Source organism: Numida meleagris, chromosome 4 (genome assembly GCF_002078875.1).
Source record: "Numida meleagris isolate 19003 breed g44 Domestic line chromosome 4, NumMel1.0, whole genome shotgun sequence".
Lineage (NCBI taxonomy): Eukaryota > Metazoa > Chordata > Aves > Galliformes > Numididae > Numida > Numida meleagris.
In genome coordinates, this window is record NC_034412.1 from 82,694,768 (window position 1) to 82,720,978 (window position 26,211).

The 26,211-nt window shown below is 38.1% G+C and overlaps 1 long non-coding RNA gene across 2 annotated transcripts; it reads left to right on the forward strand.

The window, feature by feature from the left end:
• LOC110399101 lies at positions 2,592-5,439 on the forward strand. Of its 2 annotated transcripts, none has more exons than XR_002438894.1 (3): positions 2,592-2,698; positions 3,418-3,530; positions 3,625-5,439. It is a non-coding gene; the product is annotated as an uncharacterized LOC110399101 (long non-coding RNA). The 2 variants fall into 2 exon arrangements; XR_002438895.1 differs by having other exon boundaries at positions 2,633-2,738.

Consider the following 26,211-nt stretch of genomic DNA (forward strand, 5'->3'; position numbering starts at 1 on the left):
TGTGGAAGAATTTCATTCAGTTGTCACTATTAGACTTCTCTTAGTAAAGGTAACGTAAGTTATAACGAAAATAAAGCTAAGTTAAAGTAACAAAGTAATAAATATTTCACCCACTTACCAAACTTTTCAGATTAAAAAATCTTTTAGGAAGTGGGTCCATGTAACCCTGAGGACAATTTGTTTTGCAAACCTGTTAAGTGAATGGATGGAGACAATTCCTGAAGAGTTCTACTTGAAGTCATTAGATTTAAAAAGTTTGGGGGCTTTCCTCTGTCAAACTAAACTGTAAATGTCAATCTGTCAGGATTCTCCCAGAACATAGTGATTTTTAGTCCCCGAATGTACATTTATGTGCTATAAAATCTGTATCTTCTGGGCACACAAGTGCAGCTTGCCAACTTCAGCTCAGTGTGATTTCAAACAGCTGAGCTATTGAACCCTCAAAGTGAGTTTTATAACAGAAAACTCAATCCAATGTTAATTATTGCAGTTTTAAATATATGCACACTTTATTAATAACAGAAACAGCATTTATAGCGTTTTAATCCTGCTGTCAGGTAGCTGATCTGCTGGAAGTTTTTTGTGATGATTAGTGCTTCAGAGGGTTACATGCTTAGAGCTTACAAGGCGACAGTTGCACAAAATCATTTCTCTAGTGAGAAGAAAAACTTGTTTCTAAATATTTATCAGTCACCAAAATATTGAAATTTCTCTAGCAGCCCCAGCTGAAACCAGTGCTTATTTTTACAACTGAGTCTTTTCCATTATCTAAGAGTGGTTTTCCCATTTCAGCTTTCTCCTCCCTTTCTTTTTTCCATGCACTTTTTGAGGTTTCCCTGCTTGGGCCTCTTTTCTATCCTTCTGTAAGGTTGAATTCCCTGATGGTAATCGTAATTATAAACATATGTTGTTACTGAGGGCTACCAATTTACTTGCAGTCCTTGGTACTAGAAAAAAATCTAGGTTTTGGAATATATTTCACATCATGAGGGCATATCTCATGAATAATTAAAAAGAAAGTAAAATTTGCAGTAAAGAACAGTCTCTGGAATGCCATGGCTAAAGATAATTGTATACTAAAATTGCTTTGAAACAAGTAACCACATTAAACAATTAATATCATGGCAGAAGTACAGTTTTGAGCTTCAGTATCACTAATATGTTTTTAAAAATTGATATTTATGACTTTAAGATTGGGATGACTAATAGAAACACAGAGAAAACACAGAAATAAGCATATTTTCTATTGTAACTGAGAATTAAACTATTTTCAGGAAAATATTTTTCAACTAAACCATTAAGAAAAGTATAATAAAAACACTCTTGATTTTGCATTTGTTTTAGCGGTTTCTCCCACAATCTGTCTTTCATTCAGGGTTATTTCATAGAAGTCCCTCTGTAATTAACGTGTTAGATTTTTAGTGACTTTTTTTTACTGTGCAGCATTTTATTGCTGATGTGTCAGTCAGTGTAATGTTCACAGTGCTGCAGGGAATAATCAGAGTATGCATTAAGCAATTCATATTGTATTTGGTATCCTGGTTGAACAAGATAAAATATTTTGAAGATTAGTTTAGAATTAAATAAAAACAACAAAAAAAGACACCCCCCCTCGCTAAAAAAAATATACACCAGTGAGACATAGCAATAAATATGGAATGAATAGAAATGAAATATATGCCCATGTTAAATTTGGCTGGACCTGCTAAAATTTGCCATGGGGAGCTTCAGGAATAGGTGTCAGCAGTGCTGCAGCCCTGAGCTGGTGTTGCATCCTTGAGGTGATGGTGGTGGGGAGCTTTCAGCACAGCAGGCACGGGGGAAAAACTCAGGGAATTCAGGCAGTCACACAACATTCACTGTTGTGAGAGTCACCAGTTCCTGGAAAAACACTACAACCAATACTGAAAGGTTGTTAACAATCATATAACAAGGGAAAGAGTGGAAGTTAGCATGGGTTTATGAACTAGCTGTGTCAAACTTGTCTAATTTCTATGCTTAATAAGGTAAGCATCATACATCCAAGCTGTGATCAAGATTTTGTCACTGTCTTGTGGCACAGAGAAGGTGAAACCTCTAAAAGCGGAACTAATGCAGCACGCCTGGTGGTTCTGCTCAGCCACAGCAGACCTTCAGCTGGGCTCTGTAAGAGGCTCTCATGGCTGTGACTGTGCTGCAGATTCTCAGCAATGAAGGACTTGCTAATTTACAGTGCCTAGCTGAGAGGAAAACCTAAGTTTTTCTCCTAAGCAGTAGATACAGTTCAAACTGGTCTTGAGAAATAACCTGAGAAAAGGATGCACTTCAAGGAGAAGAATCACAGGGTTAGAGATGAAGAGCTGTACAAAGGCTGATAAAAAAGTGACTGAGATACAGTCCTGCAGCTCTGAGACAAGCGCAGTACCTTGCAAGCTGTACTTTCACATGGACACAGCAATGGTGTGAATATTTCACTTTTTATCCTGAGGAAAGATGTTTCACTGGAGCGTGGAGAGTGAGCATTGCTTGTCCTGATCAGCACAGGTGCTGCCTCAGCTAGAGAGCTGTGTCCATTTACAAGTCTTTAAGAAAGATGTGGATCAGCTGGAGGAAATCCAGAGGGCTGTAACAAGAGGGATTGGGTGAGTGTCCTGAGCAAAATGGCTGAAAGATGTAGAGTTGCTTAGAGAAGATGAAGCATGAAGAAATTGACGTTAAGGTACAGTACACTTCAAGTATGAAGGCGAGACCTGTAGAAGGTAGGGACTGCGTTGCTCTTGTCTGTTGTGTGTAGGGAGAATGCTGCTCATAAACTGCAGAGAGACAGATTCAGGTTAGATAATAGAGATTACTTCCTTTCTATAAGAATAATTTCTTTGGGGAAGAAAGTGCATAACAGTATTGTGGAATGACTGTCACAGGGTGATTTTAAGAGCAGATTGGGCAAACATCTGTCAGGAACGTGGTAGTTATATTTGATCCTCTGCTGAAGCAGAGAATATACTAGATGACTTCTCACTTCTCCCACCCGGTCTTTTGATGATTTGTTGAAACGATGTCAAACTATTCACTTTGAATAAATGACCAACTGTTCTTACAGTGAAGTCCTTTTCTGCTGATTTCACTAGGTTTGGATTGAAAATGGGGTGAAGATAAGGCATTTAGATGTCAGTTATTGTAGGAAAAGCCTGATCCTGCTCTGGTTAATTCAGAAGAGATTTTTGATCACTTTCAGTTGAAGTTTAGTTGAATTCTGAATGTATGTAACATGTACATGTGTGTATCAAAACATTTAACATTAATACAATTCTTTCTAAAAGCATTATCACTGATAACTTGCTGTTTGAGCTGGTAATGTATGCATTAGTGGCAAAAGATGGAATGGCTGGTGGGCAATATGAAGTGACCTGCAGTATCAATAGTTTTCTATGTTTTCAGAGTTTAGCAACAAAAACTCTTGAGAAAGTTTTCCCCAATGATGCACGTTCCAAGAAATTGTTATAGACTTGCTGGTGGCGCCTGTGCAGATGAAGTATTGAAGGATTTGTAAGGTATGGCTGTAATGGGTGAACAAGATGCTAGGAAAATAGAGATACTTGGGCTCCATTCACGGTATCCTCTTGGTGTTTTTCTTTTTCATTTTAGGGTCTTACACTGTATTCCGGGAGTGATAAAAGTGGGATTGAGTGATCTTCTTTTCTGGGAGTGGAAGAAAAGCAGCAGGAGAAAAAAACAAACGTGCAAAAGGGCTCATTTCAGCTTCTCTTGGACCTGGCCACGCTCAGAGATCCCTTTCCAGATTATTTCATTGTTAGGCTGGTAACTTGTCCCTGTATTTCACACTAAGCAAAACCCTTCCTTTGTACTGTCTGGAATTTTTGCTTGTCCCCTTAGCTCACAACTTTTTCTTAAGCCCAGCCTTAGGAGTCTCATAGCTTCCAGAACCAGAGGGGAGCGGACAGGTTTAAATAAACATCTAGGCTCGCCATTTACCACCAAGGATCATAACGTTTGTCAGCCCTATGGAATGCATACTGTAAAGCATCAACTGACAAACTGATATTTTTGTTGAGGTTTCAATCAGAAATGAGCAGAGAAACTCAGAAACCAGCTGTGTGTTCTGCTGCACAGAGAGGCAGTAACATGCAATGCTACTCAAGAAAAGCAAGCCCTTATCAGATAGATAGAGATCATTTACCCTGACACACGTGGTCAATAATTAGTATTCCAGTTCCTGGGGGAAGCAACGTGGCTCAACAGGTGAAACAGCAGCTCAGGACTTTCCATTCCGTGACTGTGTTGGTCTGCAGCGCTTCTCTGACTTTGGGGAGTCACATCATTTCACTTCTCTACTTCATTTCGCTCTCTGAAAACAGGATGAACACTACACTGAGATTCGTTTGGCTACAGAGATACAAACTGTGTTTGAAAGAATTGCTGTCGTATAGCCGTAGTTAACTAGAAATGATTCGTAAGTATCTTCAGGTTATTTCTATTTGCCCTTTACTGAGAACATCAAATGGTGGGACAACATCTGGTTCCTACCTTGAGCCCCTAAAAATGGTCAACTTTTCCTGAGATAATGTAGATATTAAAGATGAGATATCAGACTGCAGAATAGCGCTTTAGTAAGGAGGGTGGAATTTCTTTTTTAGTATGGAGAGTATTGGTTTATATCTGATCTTAAAAAGCCTGTGCTTGAAGTTATCCAAAAAAGGAGTGATTCACAAAAGATTTGTGCTTGTAACTGCACTTCTGGATTTTAGCGTTTGTTAGGTAATGTGGATTTTTGTACCAGAAGGCTTTTGTGAAGAGTCACTAAGGTGTCTGAAGGCCTCCCCGGTAACTGCAGTCCACACGAAGGTGGCTTCTGCCTTGTCTGTAACACTCCTCCAAGTGATCGAGGGGGATTTTGGAGCTGGTGTACACTCAGTAGACTTGTCATGAAATGCCTTGGAGGAATTCAGGCAGCAGTGTGTGTGTGTGCAGGATGCATTTTGGTTTGCTGTCTAAACCCAGCAGAGGAAAGAGAGAGCAAGGTTTCAGGAGCAAGAGGAGAAAAACGTGTAAAGGTTAAGCTCAGTGCTAAAATCACTGACATTTGTACAACAGAGATGTAAAAGCAAAGTGAAAGCATCAGACATTAACTAGGGTTATCGTCCTGGAAACTATCGTTGTAATATTCGTAAGGGAAAAAAAAGCATTCCTTCTCTACCCACCCAGAGAAACGACCAACCAGCTCCCTCAGGAATGCTGTGGATCAACATAAGTCATTTTTTCTTTGAAATGCTATAAATTGAAAAACACGCCTTTATATAGATATGATCAATATGAAATCATACTTGTCATATATGATTAAACTTGTTCTTTTGTAATTAGAACCTGAACTAATTTAGAATTTATTGCCATAAAACCATAAACAGTGTAGATTAGAATCATAAATGTGGTGAAATAACAGTATTTTTATTTTCTGGAGTGTGTTTCCTCAGTGTCATTTGGTATGTTTAACTCCACTTAAATATCATAGGTAGATTAATTGGTTGCTAAATTGCTGCCTGCTTTATGTACAGTGAGCATTTCTTGTTTTCTTTCTGATTGAGAGGAAGTGAATTTTCTTTTTTAAATGAACGAATCAAAGATTCTTGCTAAGCATATGATCGGGAATTTTATGTTTGATTTTTTTCTTTGAAGTAATATTTGAATGTTTTTAATGCCTGGGAATAGAAAGACTGGAATTCTGGAAAAGCAGGCGAGGCTGTAGTGCTGTGTGAGCTCTAACTGATGTATTCTCAAATTTTCTAACAAACATTTGAATTCTTGTACGTTAAAAACATGCCTATGATCACAAGAAAAACTTCTCAGCACTAGTGAAAATATATAAACTCACACAATACATTTCTAACTGCAAAAAATGTCAAATGCCATTTTTTCAGAGGACTAGTGAGATTTATGTGGGTGCTTCTGCTGTTTGTTTGCCTAGTCCCTGATTAAGAAAGAACAGGCATAGATATATATTAAGTCCCCTTCATTTCATCTCAACCACCAATAAATATGTTGAAGATAATAGAAATAGTTGTTCTTAGCTAGCCTGCCCTTGCCAGTGGCACTATTAGCTCTTGGGATACTGGCTAATGACACAGATTCAAATCTCTCCTGAAATCTAACTGCTTTTGAAAGACCCAAAGCAATAAACATCAATAAAAAGCCATCACCATGTCTCTTACAAGCAAGCATATGTGCATATGCTCACAAATATGGATCTTTTTTTTTTTTCCTTTTTTCCAGGGGCATGAGCAAGCATGTGCTTCCTGGATGCCATTTCTTTGAGACCTTATTAACTGCAGTCTATTTGCATTTTCTACTTAGCTGACCACATTGTCAGTGCTTCCCAAATAATAAATCTTAATTATACTAAAATCAAGTTTGGAGCACACAGCTGCAAGTCCTCCAAATCTGTCTTTCATTCTGCCTCTGAAAACTTCCCCACTGGGGCTGCTGCCTTTCAAGCAGCAGTATTTTTGGCCCGCAGACGGACTGATATTTGTAATGAATCAGCAGTACAGTAACTTCATTTTCAAAAAAAAAATAAAAATAAAAAATGGACATTCATATTTAGAACTCGGCCAGGAACTGGAAGTCACATCCACTCTGTGCACTTCTCTACCCACATGGTGGTCAGGGTAACTGCCCCAGGGTAGGAAGCTCTGCCTGTAGCTGTGGGAAGGAGTGTGGTCAGGCTGTGATCAGGCATCTCAAGGAGAAGCACAGGGGCTGATCCTGGAGGGTGTAGCTTGTAATCAATCATGCTGTAATTGCTACAGGTTGGGAGCAGAGCCTGCTGGTTGTGGTTGCAGTTGGGTGAGCTCCTTGCATCTTTGCGAAATCCCTAAAAGTGGTCCTGAGGGGAGAGTGAAGAGATGCCAACAGAAGGTGCTATAGGGTACGGGTAGCAAATTATAAACAGAGAAAACACCACTGCTCAGCAGAGCATGGAACAACATTCAAAACCATGGCTTGAGATTCTCTTAGGCACAATATAGTCATTGACTTCCTTTTTGTTTGTCTGGGAATGTACTGCCATTGTTCAGCAAGTTGGATTTCTCTGCCATTCCTATCAGTCAGAGCTGAACCTTGCTATGCTGGAGCTGTGCAGTTGCATTTTGTGTTCCCTTAGCAACTGAGTAACTGACACGTGAGGAAGAAGCAATAAAAAAAGTGTGGCTTAATTCTTTTGCAGTTTGATAGGACTAGAGAGATGCGGGAGCTTCATGAGGAAAGAGAAAGTAAACTGCCTTTGGTTTCTATCGCTGGACTGCTCTGCAAATACTTGTGTTGCTGTTCTGCTCAATAAGCGTACTCTGGAGCTAATCTGCTTTCATATATTTGTTTTATTGGGAATCCTATCTATAAGTTGTTTGCAATAGAGAATTACATGCTTAGTGCGCTAGGGCAATTGACAAGGGAAAACAGACTGTAAGAATAAAAGCAGAGCCACACCTTACCCACTTCCTAAAACAGTTGCTCTCAGATGTAATTCTACTTATACAATTTGATCAATTTTAACTTTTGTTTCACCCAAACTTGAAAAGTTCTTTAGTGAGAAAATTCAAGAAGGCAGAAGAAGAATAAATTGGCGATTTCACTTTTTGAGGAGAGTAGTGGGATAGTTTTGGAGGATCCATGAGGTACCTAGATAAAATTGATCTGTCCGTACTCCTTTCAGGAGCTGGTCTGCCTTTAGATAAGACACATGAATACTGATAGAGAAAATGTGGGGTTTCTTTTGTTTGTTTTGTTGTTTTTACAAAAAAGGGAATACTTCCTTCTGTTATATGATTTATTTTTTTTTTTGTTGAGGAGACTGCTTTTATCTTGGGTGGTCCCAAAATGGGGGAAGGGATGGGGGAGAGCCAGCCAGCAAGTGCAGTCCCAGCACTTACTGCAGGCTGGGGCTTTTCTGAGAGGAGAAAGTGTATTTGAAGTTTCTCCCATAAAGGCAGATGTACAAGACCTAAGATCACACTCCTCAGAGAAGTGTAGAAAGGTGCAATATCCCTAACCAAGAAACACGCTGTAAGAAAAATTTTGTCTTCATTTCTTTACTGTTTTCTTATCTTTTTTCTTCCATCTTCTTTTCTTTTTCTTCTCTTTCCTTTTTTTTCCTTCTGCCTCTCTTCTTTTCCTTACTTCTGATTTCTTTTATCTGCTGTTTTCTGTTTCACATTTTACCTTTCTCCTTCCATTGCCCCAACCATCCATTTTAATCAGCTCTTCTTTCATAACCTGCAGCTTCAGTATTTTGCATCTTTCTGCATGCGAAAATTGCTCTCCTGAGCATTGCTCCACCCACACTGTGATGGATTACTGTTTATGTGTTACTGCTCTCTCTCAACAGCGCTGAATGCACACAGGCACATAATGCAGACACTTCCAGACTTTGGTGCAAACGCTTTAGTGAACATGGATCTGGCTTGACTTACTGGGGTAGCTCTGCATAGCTATGGTTGTGCTTGAGTATCTTCTGCCGTGAAAGCGATGGCTGGGGATATACACCATCCTCAAGTCCAGTCTGACTCTTAATACTTTGTTTCCCTTGGAACTGCATATCTGCAATCATCCAGAAAAGCGTGTCTTCCTCTGTTAATGATACTTGCCTAGGGCCTATGCCTGTCAAAGCAGACAGGTATTCTCAGTGTCCTATCAAATTAAGATGACTAAAAGAACTGTAAGTATATTCCAAATTTTGGCTGCTTTTAATTTGCAGTTTTCTGACACATGACAAGGTCCCCTTCAATGGGCATGGCAGCAAGTGCTCATGTCAAGCCATTGAATCTTCCCTGAATCTCCCACCAGGAGATCTACCATTGGAGTCCCTTCCCACTGCTGGTCACTTGATGCTGTTTTAATGCTAATTCTTCTGACAAACTCTGTTCATCCATCTCCAAATTCATACAATGATAAAGAATTTCCACCTGTACATCTGTGACATTTGGGTTCTGAAATAGTTTCAAATACCACACTGTTCATTAGTGGGGATTCAATTTCCTGTACCTCTCTGCTTCAGTTTTGCTTCAATGCATATAGTGTGCATATTCATTAAAAACAACAATAATAAAGTTTTGCTGGAAAAGAGGGATGTGTAAATAAAAGATGCCTGGGGCAAGGCTGTGTCTTGTGTTCTGGACATTTATATAGCTATTTACAGTGCTCTTCAGTTAAATAATAATAATAAAAAATAATAAAAAAACACAAGAGAATTACCATAGCAACTGCAGCAAGTATGTGTTACATTTTTAATCTCTGAGATACACAAACCCTTACTAAGAAAACACACAGAAGAAAAAATGTGAACTTGTATGCCTTCCCCATGTTTGAAGGGAATATTTTGTTTCTTATTTCCTTGGTGGTATTTAATGCTGCCTTTGTTAGAGGAGTATCTTTGTTCTCCTTGTATTGTTCCGCTTGCCTCTCAGGCAGAAGATGAGTGCAGGAGACAGCTGGAATGCGTTCTCTTCTGAGACATTTTGGAAACTGCCAGGAGTGTGCAGCAAATGGTGGCTATGAGGCTGCTGTGATATTTTTTTCTGGTATACTGGAATGAACTCCACCGATAGAAGACATGGGGAACACAACTATCTGTAGAATATGCTTGTATTTCACATCTATATGAAACCGTAATGTTATTTTCAGAATCTAATGTAGAGGGAAGTACTTGCTCAAGATTTTTCCCTTCCTTCAGTACTCTAATTTCCCAATTTTACTTAGTTTCTTCAATTTTGTTTTTGAATTAGACTACACAGCATAGTGCATTCTGCTACAGAAAAGATACATTAACAATTCTTTTTAAAGAACGTATAAATGCTCATTGCTGCATGTTTTGTCTAAGAAGAGTGAGGGGAAAAAGACATTGTTTAATCCATCAGAAGTCTCTCCATTACTTTCTCCTATAGTGGTAAATTGGGATTTATTTCTCTTGTTGATGGTAACCATATTTTCTCTATTCTATCAGCCTCTGTTATTGGCAGAGTAATTACAACTTGTCTTATCAAGACAATCAGGAGAACAAACTAGCTCTTTTCCCCATTACTTTTACTGTAGTACTTTGTTTTGGATCTCTTGCAAAGAATGGGGCTTTTGCAGTAACAAGCCTGGATGCTTTGCTGTTTCCAAGATAAACAGCTCTTGAGCCAAGATCGATTTGGACCATATGCAATAGCTTGCATCCTTTTTCAGGAGATTCAAAGTCCTTTAGACAAGCTACATGAGCTTTTCAGCAGTACTAGAAGGAAGGGCTGTGGGTAGCTCAAAGAACAGAAACCTCATGCTTGCCTAGAGTCACATAAGTGGTTGACTGAGCGGTGTGGAAGATCACTGTTCTCTAAACTGTTAAATATCTTCAAGTCTTATGCTGATGGTGCAGACCCCTGACACACATTGTTACCAAAAATGTTCTTATGACCCTTAGGGAAAATCTTGCCTTCTCATTTCCCTGTCAAATATCAGCAACTTAACGTATTGCAAAATCAAGTTATAGTTCAGACTTTGGAGCAAGTCCATAACATGCTGATGTTACATGCTTTTCATAGTCTTTACAGATGTAAAATTTTAGGTAAAACCTCATCATGTTTTGTCAGCATGACTGTCTGGCCTTCTTTAAAACTAAAGTTTAGAATGAAACTTTGTATGGAAAATAAGCTGCTTCTGATGAATTTCCATTTTAAAAGTTTTCAATAGAGTCTTAGCGGAATGAGTGTAACTTCTTGTGCTTGAACACTTTAATTTGCTTTAATGTTATGCATCGTGCACCAGTCATACTGAATGAAATGTAAGGAGTTTATTAGTCAAGAAGGTAGAGTTTAACACTCAGCAGACATTAAAAATTCTTTCTTGAAAATTTCTTAAGAAATGGAAATTCTCTGTTTTTTACCTCAAAATAGTAAAAAATTAGCATTGTAACTTAGAAATTTTTGTGGTATTTCTGCTAGTGAGCCTTGAAGTAGCACTTCTAGCTCCTGTGAATGTAGAGCAAAATCCGCAAATGAAATATGAATTTTCAATAGCTTATGTTCAGCCTAAATTAAAAACAAGTAATTCTTTCCTTCCTTCCTCATCTTGGAGTTCATCATGCAGTGACAATTTGAAATTTACAACCCAGACATTTAACATCCTTCACAAGAACATATAATTTGAAAAACCTGTGAAGAGAAATGTATCTGCTAAAAAATGGCACTATCTCTTTGTAAAAAAGACCCCTGTCACTTAAATTTCTGTTCAGCTTCCCATCTTAAGCTAAATAACACTGACACTTTTTTCAAATGCAATTTTTTGAAAGTCACCTAAATTAGATATTCTCTTTAAAGACTTTCCTGCCTTTCTTCTATATCCTTTTGTGTCCCTTCGCAGCTAATGGCAAATATAGTTTAAATCCATTTCTCTTGCTGAAAATGAAGACAATGCCATTTAGTATGTGGTCACAATCCTACGAAATATTAACATAACATCGACCCTGAATTTGGAAAATGAACACTGTTAATTTTGGAAGAAGTTGCATGATATGCGTTTTGATTAAAACCTTGAGAAGGATTTAAGATCAGGTATTTTTTTGAGCAAGGAAATAAATCTCTGATCAGATTTATAAAATTAGGTTGATTTCTAACTCTCTTGACTCCAGTGGATATGGAGCACAATCTCTATTTGTAAATCCTATTAAATGAGCATCTTTATTTTAACCATCCTAATAAATCTGTTCCATGTAAACGAATATGTATCTTTCTGTTATGTTTGGCATACTCAATTGATCTGGGTGAATGCCTCCTTATATTAGGTAAAATCCCACAGAGTGGAATGCTTGTCTCTTAAATTTTACAGATTCATTTTCCAGCTGAAGCTCATCATTTAGAATAGCAGTCTTGTGGGAAATGGCTACCTTTAAAAACTTTGAGTTCCTCCATATTTTAATTGGCATGAAGAAGTCTTTCTTTTGATTGTTCAGTATTTTAATGTCTGCTAGACATTCCTGTACAAAGAGTAGAAAGAAGTGGGAGAAACTCAAAACTAACCTCTACAAAGTTCACTCTTTGATCAGCGGCAAAATGGACAAGGCAGACAAGGATGGACAGAAGACACAAGAAACTATGTTTTTTTTATTGAAGCAGCAGAAGAGTTTCCATATTTTGATCTTGATAAGATGCTTTGTCCTCCCCAAAATTAACAGAAAATGCAAAAGTATTCCAATAATGAGTTTTTTTATGTTGTAAAGCTACACTCCCCTACCATGGTTTCTTTCTTCATTCTCAATAAACAGTCTTGTGAACGTTGTTAGAAATGTAGAACACCAAGGCAGTATTATAGTAAGCTGAATTTTATGCTAAGATATGCTTTCTTTAATGTCTTAAAATATTGTACAGAATCTTTTTTAGTTCTAATACTGATCTAAAATTGAGAGAAAAATATTTTTGTAGGGTAACTTTGATGATGATCAAGAGACACAGAAAAGAACTTCCAAAGCATGTAACGTAAGTGTTTAATTCCCATTTTTAAGAGTATCTTTGAAGCTGATGAGTCCTTAATATGAAGCATGTTGCTCAAGTTACTAACGATTCTACTATATAAGTAGATATTCAGGGGTGGGGGTAGGAGTTGCTTAGCATTTCCTAGAGCCAGGCAATGCTGGATGCTTGCCAGGAGTGAGAGACAGCAACTAATACACACACACATTAATGTATTTAAAAAACACACATGGGGATACCGGTACGTAAGGCTTATGTTTTTTGAGTTCATTACTGATCTGCCTTGTTTTAGTTTAATCTTGCATTCACCTAATTCTTCTATGCTGAAAGTGATTCAAATCTGAAATGTGTGAGCTTGAGACTGTAGACAGACCTGAGTCACAGGTTTATTCAATTAATAAGTTCATGTTAAAAATGTCTGTGGCTGAGCTTACTTTGTATTTGTTCATGTCTTGTTCTGCAAGTTGCAAGAATACAACAAATAGTAACTTTTGACCTAAATCTTATGTCTGACCTAAATCTTATGACATATCTATGCATCTGATAGTGGCCATTGAAAGAAAGAAGTATAGATACATTTAAATTTTTTTTTTTCCTATTTTAAGTGAACGCTTCAATGTACAATTAAGGCTCAGAAATGATTAGTTAAGCTTTCAGATTAGGTTATCATCTTTCCATTCCACGATTCATACTGAGACTAGAAGTCTGAATAGGGACCCAACAGTAAGAAAGAGAAGATTTCTTGCCTTAGTAGAATTTTGTATTGGTGTCTGTTGTATGCTCTGGTAATTTTGCAGATACAATTGATTTTTTTACTTCCCTGGAATGGTCCAGTATGTTTTTTACATAGTTTGATGTTGCCATGGGATAGGCTTGTTCACAAGACCAGCTATTTCTTTTTTTACACCGGTATTTGTCATTTTGTTAAATATTAGAACCCAGGAGTGAATTCTCAGTCTTCAGACTAGTGCCATGAGCAGCAACATAGATTAGAGCAAAGTAACAGTGTTTTAATTCTTTCTACTATGCTTTCATTTCTGCTCAAATACATTTGCCTTTAAATGCTTTCAAGGTAGACAGGTTGGATTTTCATTGCTTCTAAATAAGTGGCTGCCTTGAGGCTTCTAATTTATTCATTTTTTTTAATGGAGTGAGAGGCTATAAAATCTATGTGCTGTAAAGCAGGCAGACTTCTGAAAGTTTCACCAGGCTCAGCTGAAAGCACAGGTATCTTCAAGCTTGCTTAACCCTAGTTCCTACGCTTCTAATTAAAACCATGGAAATGTTCCCCATTTCAAAAAGATCACATCTGATTTCATCTTAGACTTTTCCTTTGTCTCCTCTTCACTTTCTCTAGTTTATATGCTTAAGAAAATAAAAGCAATTATAGTCAATTGTCCATTACCAGCAGGACAATAACCTGTCTGGTGGATGAGCTTTGGTACAGGCATGGACACAATTCTGCTTCTCTCCACACATATCTTAGCAGAGTGTAGTAACCCAGGAATGCAAGTTAGAGACTCCTGAATGACTCTGCTCAAAACTAGAGAGTGCCAGAGAATGCTTGAACTGTGAATAATTTTATCTGTTTGGCCTACAGTGCTTAGGGATAGAAATTTGATTGTTCTAGCTGTTAATGCATTAATAAATTCACTTTCAATCCAGAACCGTCAACTGAATAACCTAAAAAAAATAATCATACTTCTTGGTTCTGTCATATGAGGTTAACCTCTTAATATGCATTTAAAATATCATAATAAGATAATTGTCTATTCGCACTCTTCAAAAGCAGTTATTTATTTTTCTTTATTTTCATGGTTCACATTACAATAAAATCAGAACTCTACATCGTTTAATGCGTGAATCTGCCCAAGGGCTATCTGGAAAAGTGAGTAAGAGCTATACTTTGAAAAGTGATGTCAGTTGTATTGTCCAGCTCTAATTGTCTAAGTTAAGCCTTGTTTTGTTGCCTTGAATCATAGCATGGGCTATAAAAATATATACATGTAAAATTATGCTGTTAACCACACTAACGTGTACTCTAGAGTCTCTGAAATGAACGTTCAGGAGACTCAGCACCTAAGACAGGTAGTATCATGATTCCTCTGGAGACTAAGTAACAGGTTTTCAGAGATCTGTAGGCACTTGACAAAGCAAATGAGATTTCAAAAAAAAGGGAAAAAAACAAGCTGAAATGCTTAGGCATGTTGAAGACTTAATATACGCTTATCTGCATCTCAAAAACTTGGCCATGTCTGTCTTGCCAGATAAGAACAGTGTCTTGAGTTCAGATCTTCAAATTCCTCTAGCTTTGTTACGTCAGTGGTTCAGCTGTCCTCTTTGCTGCTCTGTTTTTCTTTAATTCATGTTTTAGGACAGAGAATAGATGTTCTGCCCAGTGACCTTTGAGAAGTCTTTTTAATCACATTTGTGCCTAGGGAATATCAGTAAGAAATAATACTAGCAAGTGCTGCAAAGTGCCAGGATCATAAGCTGTCTCAAGTAGAGAGGGTAACTGAAACTCTAAACTTTATTCTTCAGAACTATTTCTTCTTAATACGTGACATAAGAAGATAGATAAATATCACTTCCTTTCTTTGTTGAGTTTATGATATTTTTCTTTCTAGAAATACTAGTCTATAAGACTAACTTTTTTATCAGAAAGTGTTCAAGTCCTTACCCAACTGATAGTATTTGTTTTAATTGTCTATACCCAAAAGGTCCATGCTCCTGGGATGCTGGTGTTGCTGCATAGCTTTATGGCTCCACTCAACTCTTCTCTTCATCTGAAATCTTAAAACATAGTACCGAAATTTTCTGCAAAGAAAGTAGTGATCCTCAACAAGAAATTCAGCACAACTTCAAACAACCATTTTAATTAGCTGACAATTGCACTGTTTAGGTTTCTTTTAAAAATCAATGAAGTGGCTGCAAATGTTTCTAATGTCTCAATGTCTTTAAAATTCTCACTGAGGCTCCTTCATTCTTACCACAAAAGATTTTATCATTTTGCAATTCTTATAAAGACAACTGATACTTGGAAGGGGCTGGAACATACCTCTTCATGTCTACAGTGTTTTGTGAGTTTGCTTGGCTGCAAAAATAGATTTAAAAACCCTTGCCTGTGTGGGTCTGAGGTAAATGCTATAGAATTTTAAGCTATAGAATATTGTGCTATTTAAGCCTAAAGTAAATTCTTCTTCCTCAAAACCTGTATATCAAGTAAGGATGCCACTGACTTGTGCACCTAGGATTACATTCAGCTCAGAACAGTTGGAACTGGACAACCCAGATCTGGATCCCATTTTCCTTTTATCCCCATGCAGAACACATAGAATTATGCATATTGCTGAAATTTGTGAAAACCATGTAACAAAATGGTTCTGAGAAGATAAAATATGAAGTGGACAAAGAATAGAGTGGCATCTTCATAAACCAAACTTACTGAAGAGCACTGACTGCTCTGCTTGGTGTGCAAACTGGGCATTTCCCTTTGCAGTCAAAGTGACAGGAGGCTCTGTGCTGGAATGAGGTCTCACCCTTGTCTCCTTCTCCTTTGTCTCTGAAAGATGAGCACTTCTCTATGGTGAGCAAGAGTCTAGCCACAAGTATCAGATACAGTTAAGTTAAAATCAGTGAAAACCCAAAGAAACCCTATATGTATGTTTTTGTGCCTTGCAGTTGTAATCTCTGAACTCTCAAACTGATAGAGAAAAATATATCAGTTGTTCATGGAAACAGTCTTGCATTCATTTAGGAGAGATGAAGAGCAGAATACATTGCTCTTACTGGATGAAGAACACAGTATTCTGACTATTGTTTCCATGTGTGTGAGCTCCTGCTTGCTCCTATCCCTTCCAAGCTTAAAATAACATTAGATTTGTCTCTGGCTCTTTGAAAATAATTGATTTCATTTAATTTACAAGATATGTGTCAAAGAAAATGTTGCAAAAATATTGCTGTTCTTTCTTTGCTTTTCCTTAGTTTTCTCCTTTGAGAAGAGATAATGACCACATTAAAACATGTTCTGTCAATATTTATGCATGTGCAACTCCCAAATAAGGTGTGCTCTACTTGACATAATTACAGAAGAGGCAAAGATCACAGCTGATCAATGAGAGCTCCTTTTCCTTAGTAGGATTTTTTCAAACATATAGATTGTGAGCACAGTCCTGAATTCCTTACTCCCAGGAAACCTGTTTTTGATTTATTTAATGAATATCAATGCTGTTAAGCTCTAGTGATTAGAGTATCACAGGCAAGCATAAAACTCTGAAATCTTGAGACTTCCTAATATGGGAAAAATTCTTTTTGAGACCTTTACTAATTTTACATCCAACATAAACAATACTGAAAAATATACCCAATATTTTACTTTCCAGTTCTCTCATTCTAACAGTATGAAACATAATATTTGATGCTGTTCATTTATACCACTTTTTTGAACTAGATATTATTGAATTAGTTATTTATGGATAATTCCTCATGTGTACTTCACAACAGCACCACTACAACAGCTAAATTGCGGTTAGAAATTCTTATTATATAGTGTCTCTCTAATTTGTTTTCCTGTCTCAGACTCCACAATTATATTCCTTGTTCATTCTGTCCAGACTTCTACAAGCCAGATACTTGCAAATGTGTTCATGATTGTGAAAGAGTAAATAGAATTTAGCTTGGATTCTCAATTCTTCCCTAGCCTCCCTCTTGAAAAACAACATAATTGATTTGAAAATGTCTGCCTTAAAGGTTAGGAGATCCTTAATATAGACATAAGTTGGAAAAAGGAATAAAATTGTGTTACTAGAGTTCTACCTCTGAACTTACAAAGAGAAAATGCAAACATTTCTGTTAATATAGAAAATATGTTTCACAGCCATAGAAGCAATCAATAAAAACATTCCTTTGGAGGAAAACTTAACAAACAATTTCAGAGATCAAATGATAAAGAGTAAGAAATGTCCAATCTACTATATCAAAAGAGGTGCCGTGGAGGTTCACTCTAGGGGGTTTAGCATGTACGTTCTCATGACAACAAAGCTGAGAGCATTAGCAAGGGAAGAGAAATCAAAGGACAAGAATTTCATATGTCACTTTACAGCTTTGAAAGATTTTATTTTAGAGACAACTACTTCAAAAAAAAAAAAAAAAGAAAAAGAAAAAGAAAGAAAAATCAGACTGACAACTACAATCTGCTGTCGCTCCAGAGGAATAAACAGTGAAACAGCTCTGATGTCAGGTTGTACCTCAGTTTTAGGAATAGGAAGAGAATTTTGAAATTCATTAAACATAAGCATATTTATTTTTTTCTCTCAATACATGAATTACAAGGGAAGCTAGAAGGAGCTTACATTTTATTTATTGTACCAATACTCAAGGGAAAACACAGACCTGATTTGAGAGAAGTCTGCTTTTGAGGCATAAACAACTTAATTGTCCAATGAATTTGCCCACAAACTGCATTTGAATTACCTTAAGCAAAGAAGGAATTTCCCTTTATGCACCCATCCTCCTCAACTATACGTCCAAGGAGGATCACTTGTCAACAACAGCTGTGATTTAGATCAACCCTTGCATAGCTGATGACCAAGAATATAAATATGTTGCTTTTTCTATTTTCCTGAGCAGTATCTCATATTAGCTACAGGTTGCTATAATTCAGCAACAGATTTTCATCATTTTTCTCCCATTTTAATTATTGTTTTATTAAGTGAATGAAATGGGGGAAAAAAAGAATGTTCAGGTATATCAAGTCAGAAGTTCCTCTGTGAAGCTTTTTTTCCCCCCCAATTTAGTTTATGCTTGCAAAATGCTGCTACGTGCTTGAACTGTTAGTATGACCTATGGCAGCTCACTGCCTCATCTGTATTGCTTACTGAATGTCTGCAGTCACCACCAGAATCAAATGTCTTTTGCTACAATTACAGTGATGTCCAGCTGTGTTTATTCAAAACCTTTGTGTGTGCACATGACAAGGCGAGGCCTGCTTTAGTATCGAAGCCCCCTGAGTATGCACCTCATTGCTAGGACTTGGTTTTTTTGGTAGATGTTGAGTAGGAGGGCTAGGTGGCCTACGCTAGTGATCACAGGGGCCCTCTGCTTGGCCTGGCTTAGTTTGTGTCTGCTGAGTGTGCTTTGATGCAGACTTTGCCTGAGCAGTCGGGCAGTGGTAGGAAGGCTGAAGAAAGCCCTTTCTTGCAGTCACACCATTTCTGTTTTATGCTTTCCCAATTTGTAACTCCAAATTTCATCAGACTGTTAGTCATCTCCTAAAACTTTCAATTTTCTGGTGTTTGCAGAGTTTTTGGGCTCAGAGTGAGCTGTGAAATTATGCAGTTAGTGACAAGGAGAGATGGCAGAACTTTTGTCATTTCTTTATATTTACGTCATGGTGCCTGCGGAGCTTTCCAGTAGCCAGCAGCCCCAAAGGTGCAGATATGTCAAACCCACAGGCCACACACAGCCCAACACAGCTCACAGTGCAGCCACCCCATGCCATCGTGGTGCTGAGCAGCCTGGCCCAGCCCAGTCATACACCCGCTGCTCAGCATCGAACGAACAGCAGTGCACTATGAACCCCATCTGGGCTGAAACCAGGACAAGGAGAGAGAGCAGTGCAGTGCTAACTCAAGTGATGGCAAATCATATTACAGATTTTGATATGATGGCTAAACACAGTCCTGTAACAGAGAAAAATATGCAGCCGTGCTTTCCATTGTGATGAAGGAATTCGAGAATGGGTTTCAAGATTGCTAAAAAAAAAAATAAAAAAATCAATTTTTGGTTTATTTGTGATGCTGTTTTCAGTTGACATAAATACACTTCTTGCGAATTTTCAAGTGGAATGTACAGAGTTGCAATCCAAAATTTGGTCATGTCTCTTTGCCAGACAGTTATAAGCTCTCTCTTACCAGAGAGAAATATCCCTCACTTCCCAGGCAAGCCTCATTCATGTCACAACTTTCTGGCACTTCCTATACTTGTGAACGATTATTGGGAAGGATGAAGCATAGGAAGAGTAAAATTTCGTCAAAAATCTTTAATGAACACCTCGAGTGCTCGCTAAGTATTGCAGCCACTGCCATTGAACCAACATGATGCATTAATTTGACAGAAAGGTCACACATTCCACTACTTCAAAGGTTTTTTGCTCTCTTTTTTCATATGTTATAATAATAATCATTAAAAATCAAAACAGGTTTTGTTACTTTATAAAGTAACTACATCAACTATATTATATATTTTATGAGGGCTGTTCTCAAAGTAATGCCTCCTATATTATGACATCGGCCCACGATGTCAGAGGCAGCTCTTGGTGGTATGGCAGTAGGGGCTGGACCCTCACACCAATATTCTGTTACATTTTGTTGCCATGTGACAGATGGCAGCAGAGACGCAGTCTGACGTGGAAGTGTGGATGAAGCAAAGACGTGTCACTGAACTCCTCCATGTTGAAAAAATAGCACCCATTTACATTCATTGATGCTTGCTGAATGTCTACGGAGGCCAAACAGTGGATGTGAGTGCAGTGAGGCAGGGGTGACAGTTGGACTCCTCTTACAATCTGCAAAGCCAAAGGTTGGACATCCATGCTCTAAGGAGAGCTATTATGCTGACAGTAGAGGACATCTTCCCCCATGATCACCTTCCTTTTGGTGGTCCGTCAGAGGGCAAAATGGAAAACTTATATTTCAAAAGCAGTGGGATCATTAGAATGGGGCAGATAGGAGTTTAGCCTGTAAAACCACAGTCTTAGGTTATATCTCCAGTGTAAAGGGAACTAAACAGGGTTTGGGTGTGCTAGCTCAGAGGTGAGCTTAAGGGCCCTTGGCAGCACAGAATTCAGTGTGGGGTATCCATATGGATGAGAAGCTGAACTGTGTGCTGTTATACTTAAATAGTATGTGGTACCAGAGTGAGCTGTCTTTTTTTTTTTTTTTAACAGCTGCCTGGGGTATGTCTACATTGCAGTACCGTTTGTGGTGTGGATGCAAACTGCTTTAGCAGGAACCACATTTCAGTTTCTCTCTCAGACACTTGCTTGAGCAGAAAGGAAGCTGAAATTCTCTTAGTATTTTTATGCCTGTGGCTTTCCAGGGTTTCTGTTTTGTTCCAGAATGCATGGGTATGTCACGTGTAAAATTCCAAGTCCAAGAAAAGGGTGGAGGGCTGTGCCTCTCCTGCATTGCAGAAAAAAATCTGAAATCATTTGTGCAGTAAATGAAATAGGCTCAAGCCTTCTATATGGTATGCAGCTAATTAGCTGATGTTCATTTTCGAGTGTGTTGTTCACAGTCAAGCTGAGACAATGCATAATATGCATTATAATGTACCAGGAATGTGTCCTGCTTCTAACTGCCTCATTTTACTCCTGCGACTCCCAACCATGAATAAAACCGTGCTTGAAATCTTGAAAGGTGAGGGGGTATTCTGGAGACATACACTTTCAGCATCTGAATCTGAGCTTTCTGTGAGTTAGAGCCTGTGAAAGAAGAGCTCTGATATTGTTGTCTAGGAAAATGTCTTCCTTTTGGCTTTTTCTCTCTTTTTACTTCTTCCTTTCTTTTCTTGTCAATTAACAAATTTTTCAGTTCTTTTATTTCCAAAAAATGGCTGCTAAGAGACTTTCAGACTATTTGCTTCCATTTAATTTTAATAATGAATGTTCTGGATTTTAATGCTAGCAATGAAACATGATTTATTCTCTATTATTTATTGCTATTTATTTAGGATTTAGTTAACAGTCTCTGTAGTTACAAGCAGCTATAAGCCAACCTAGTGAGTCATTTCCTTTACACTGACACCCATTGAAATGGCTCCCTTGCTGAAAATGCACTTACAGATCCAGACAGGCAGTATCGCGAGAGGTCAGATATTATTATTTCCCATTTGCTCAAGTATGTGAATATTTCCAGAACAGAAAAAAAAATTAAAAGAAAATCTGGGCCTAGAGGGGTCAAGGACACAGGGAAGAATGAATTTTATTCACATGAATTGATGCAAATTTTATTTGTAATAGTAGGTTTTGTTCAGATTGCAGACAGGAACAGGGCGATGAAAATGTTCTTATTAACGCTGCCTATCTACACAACCCCTGGCGTCAGCCTTGCCTACATGTTTGGAGATAAAGTATTAAAATCGTGATAATGTGCTGACTCTTGTGGAGAAAGCAGACCCATAATTGACTTAATATTTAGAAGCAGCTAAACTAAATAGACATTATTAGCACTTGGCATTTGTCTGATAACTTGTTCATTTACTCATTGTGGTCATCTGAGGCCTCACTTTTTCCCTCAGTGCTCAGAAGGCATAAAACTGGATCAAGCAGAATTTTATTTCTGGAACATTCAAGTGAAGGTTGTAGCTGTATTTTGTTGGTAAGAAATCAAATGCCTACTATGTACGAAGTGTAAAGGCATGCATGTAAATGCTGGAGATCAAAGAGTTAGTCTTCTATGGGGATTATCTAATGTTACTACTTTCTTCCTCACATTATTATGGCATTGCTCAGAATATAGTGGGATTTCTTGTTATATTCATTGACATACTGGAAAATACTTGAACTTCCTCCAAGTCTGCACATCCGTCTGCCAGGCTGGATTCCTGCAGAACCCGGAGGGGCAGCTTTGGGAGCATCACCGTGGTTTTCCCCTAGACTAAGATGCATTAAATAAATAAGCAAGAAAACCAACCAACCAACCTTGGGATAAGTGAGGCTTCAGATACTAGCCTAAAAAAAAGAAAATCCTACTCTTGCATGCTTCCCTTCCTAGATAGTATTGAGCTGCCATGTTCCGTCTATCCCCTGCAGACAGTGCCTCATCTCCCTTTGTCACATGCTTCTCTTTGTGGCTTTTCAGACCAAAACCAAAACAACATAATGAGGACAGAGGAAAGATGTACTTTAGGCATTAAATGCTTTCTGTGGTAATTTATGATGTTTTCTGTCTTTTAAAGAAACTTCTGTGGTTGAAAATAAATAAATAAACAGGAAAAAAATTGCATTTTTAAAACAGATGCTACATATCCTTTAGTATGGGGGGAGGAGGAGAAAAAAAGTAGAAGGGGTTAGGCTGCTTTACTTGTGAGCACCCCGAGGCAAGTGGAGGAACATCCACCTCCCTGCAGGTCATGGGATGACCAGAGGGCAGTTCCAGCATCACCTGCAGTAGCCTGGCATGTCTTCAGCATGTGCTGTGCCTGAGCAGTCTCCTGTCACATGGCTCCCACACCCACTCACTGCGACAACTTCTCTTTCAAATAAAAATAAAGTGACAGCAGTAAAGAATTAAAATGCCTCTCCTGGAAGAAAGAAGTGCAGGTGACTGTCTTGGAATGAAACACATTAGGGTATAAGGAGGTTGGGAGAGAGTTTGAACCTCTCCCATCTTGTGAAGACATAAGGTCATTTGCTGATTTTGTGATTAAATAGGCATTTATTTCCCCATAGCTTTATGAGGAAAAGACAGACAGAATCCATAGGCTTTGGGGCTTCTCAGCCTGTTGAGTGAAGGCTTTTCTGGCCCTTCTTGCGTTCATCAGCTTGGGATAGGGGAGGAGAGGGGAGCATCATGTGTTTGTGTGTTGCATCTCACAAAGCTTGAATTTCTGTTTCTTTTTCCCTAAACATAGAACAGCAGAGCTGCTTGGCTGAAAGTGCAGCTTTTTGTTCTTAGCTGTGTTTCCTTTCATCACAGATGCTCCAGCATCTCTTGCAGCCTTGCCTGCAGATTCCTGAGGAGAAGGCCCTGAAGCGAGCTCCTTCCTAGGCTTTGGTTGTCACGTGGGAAGCCTGAAACTGCCCGTTACCAGAGAAATCACCATGGATCCCTGCCATCCTTCTTTATAGGACTCTGTCAGAAGGTTTTTATGGACACTCTACCTCACTGGCAGTTTTACTTCACTGTGTTAAGTGTTCAAGTTCCTACTACCATGTTTTGCAATGTTTTGTGGAAGCTTGTTTAGCAGTATTGTTGTTGCAATTACTTTCTAGAAGCATCTTATTTATGGGAAAGTGGGATAAACTATGCCCAACTAACTATGGTCTCATTCATTTTGGGGTAGGAAGGCAGGTTCTGCATCATGGTGTAGCTCATTTTTTTTCTTACTGGTCTATTTGGAGGGAAAAAAATGAAATAATTAATACTTAATTGTATCAAATGGGTCCAAAATTTGCTCTGAATTGCAGGCACGTAACCCACTGGCAATTGTACTTACATTACCTGAAGGCATTTAGATTGCTTCATAAGATTCCCTTTTCTTTAGCCAAATACATAATACTTCTCCTCTGAGATCGAGCTGTTTTATTTAGTAATTAAGGTAGTTTGTGCAACATCCTAAAGATGCAAAGGGCAAATACATCAATTCAAAATCCAAAGACTAACTCAACGGCTCTTAAACCTTTAGTATTCGGGAATTTGCTGAAGACAGAGAATTCTCTTGAAGGCATGTGGCTCTACATTTGGATTTGGCCCATTTTAAACCAGTATCAGAGATGTAATGAAAATAAACACTCCTAAATCTAATGGACGTTTAATAACATCCTCTCATTATGTAGTTTTATTACTTTCTTTTTCATTTCCTTCACATATTTTAGAGCTGACTCTCTCATGTTATTCACAGCTCTTTGGTCACTGCAGTTTTGACTTTGCCCTGCAGAAGATGTGTATACAAATTTGAAAAGAAGTTAAGTTTGTGTCAATGCTTGACAAAGAGAATCCAAAGAGAAGTGCAGCATAACTTTTGACAAACTCTAAGATTCTGGAAATCTCACAACAATTCTGAGTTATCATGTCTTGAAGATGATATTTTCAACAAAATGGCAAATGTGAATTTCCCCAAACACAATTGGGCAGGTGAGCTAGAGCAGGAGAAGTAGAAATTGAAGTTCATACTTCTTGCATTTAATATGATTTTTGCCGTAGGTTCTACCGATATCGGTGAAAATAGCCTGGTCTATCTGCACAGATAGTATAAAACTAGACAGCAAATTAAGAATGACATGTTGGCAGTTTGCTAGTGGATGAGTGTCACTTGTTTTATAACATGATATATTCCGCATTTTGCTGTCTTCCTTCAAATCTCCCTATTCGTATCTCTGAATGCTCAGTTTTGGCTGAGTTTGTGCTCCCAAAATGAATGGGGAATGTATTTCTTTGGAAAGACACTCAGATCCATGCTCTTGGCTCTTTCTGTTCTTTGATTTCCCATTTTGTGTTTGATGACACAGTCTGGTGGCAATACAGAGCACTGGGAGAGCGTGTATTTATCCACATCCTCTTTTGGTGACGAGTTATAGATTTTCCCTGAACTCTTAGTTGTGTTGCTGGGTTTCTTCTCCCTGGAAATGTCTGTAAGAATGACTGGGTGAGACAACTAACTGATTTCTGAGGTCTGTTAAGGAATTCAAACAAAAAATTGTCTGCTTTTGGTAAAGCAAATAATTACAACTAATTCATGAACCTGAGATAAAGCATTTAATCTCATTTTGAATTATCTCCCTTTAAATGATAACATACATCTTGAAGTATAAAAGCTATTTTAAAAATGAATAATCAACATTTTTAGATGCACAGCTTTCTTTCTCATCTTTGTAATCAAACTTATTTGTTTCCCCACTGAAGTGCATTTTGAGGAGAGGTTCCCATTCACTAAAATCATATTTTTTTCTAACATTTTACCCAGCCAACAACAACTTCAGCAAAGACAAGATCTAGCTAAGATGTGGAGCCTCAAGTAAAACGTTTTCTTTGTAATGAATTTTCTTATAATTTAGATAAAGTAATGCACTAGAAGAGAAAAACAAAATGTCACCATCTTGTCACAGTCATTCCTGTTCCGGGCCTGTCAAATGCAAACCAGGAGAAACAGCTTTGCTCTTGTGCCCAGGGCAACTGACTAGTCTCTTCTTATATTCAGGTTCTTGGTCTCAGCTTTCCTAAACGATTTACACTGGTTATGCTCACACGCAGTAGTTTTACTTGTCTTTGTAGGAGACAGAACACCGAGAATGGCAAAATCCTTGTGTGATAACCAAAGATGTCTGTCTTTCAGAGGCTTAAGCCACTTCCAGTTCAGGTGTTAACTCTCATTGATTGCCTGCTTTTATCTACTTGTGGGACAGAATTTTGCTTTAAAAAGTCTTCAAATATGGTTCAATTTAAAAATTTTGGCTGCAAACCACAGCATCTGGGTAATTCTGTGCTCCCAAGGTTTGGGACAGCAGCTTCTGAGCCAGGTGGGATGCCAGCCAGGCAGCAATCCCCTTCACCTTCCAACCCAGTCTACCTCCACATATGAGCCAGCACCATAAGTTTTTGTTGTTTTGGTGAAGTGGGCCCCTCAGTAAGTGCTTTAAGATACACTTATGGCACTAACGATGGTATATGTATGTTGCTCAACAGCTAGTGTTTGTAACAGTGTGTTTGTGGCTTGTGTAAGAGGCCACTTCCTGCCTTCCAGTCTAAGTTCCATCTTCCACAGCCCTTAACCTATGAAAAAGTGGATATTTGGATTGTTTCTAATTAGTTTAAACTTTCTTGCAACTTTTTAACAAAAAGTAGCATTATTTTGGCTCTTTTTCCTACTGCAGAAGAGTTTTCTGATAATTTATGGTAGTGCCTTAACTGTGGGCATTTAATTGGAGCTTGCAAAATAGTCAAATAAAAAAAATCTGCCTCTTTCCAGCTGTCTCAGTTGTTTAAACCTATTTGGTACCATCTCA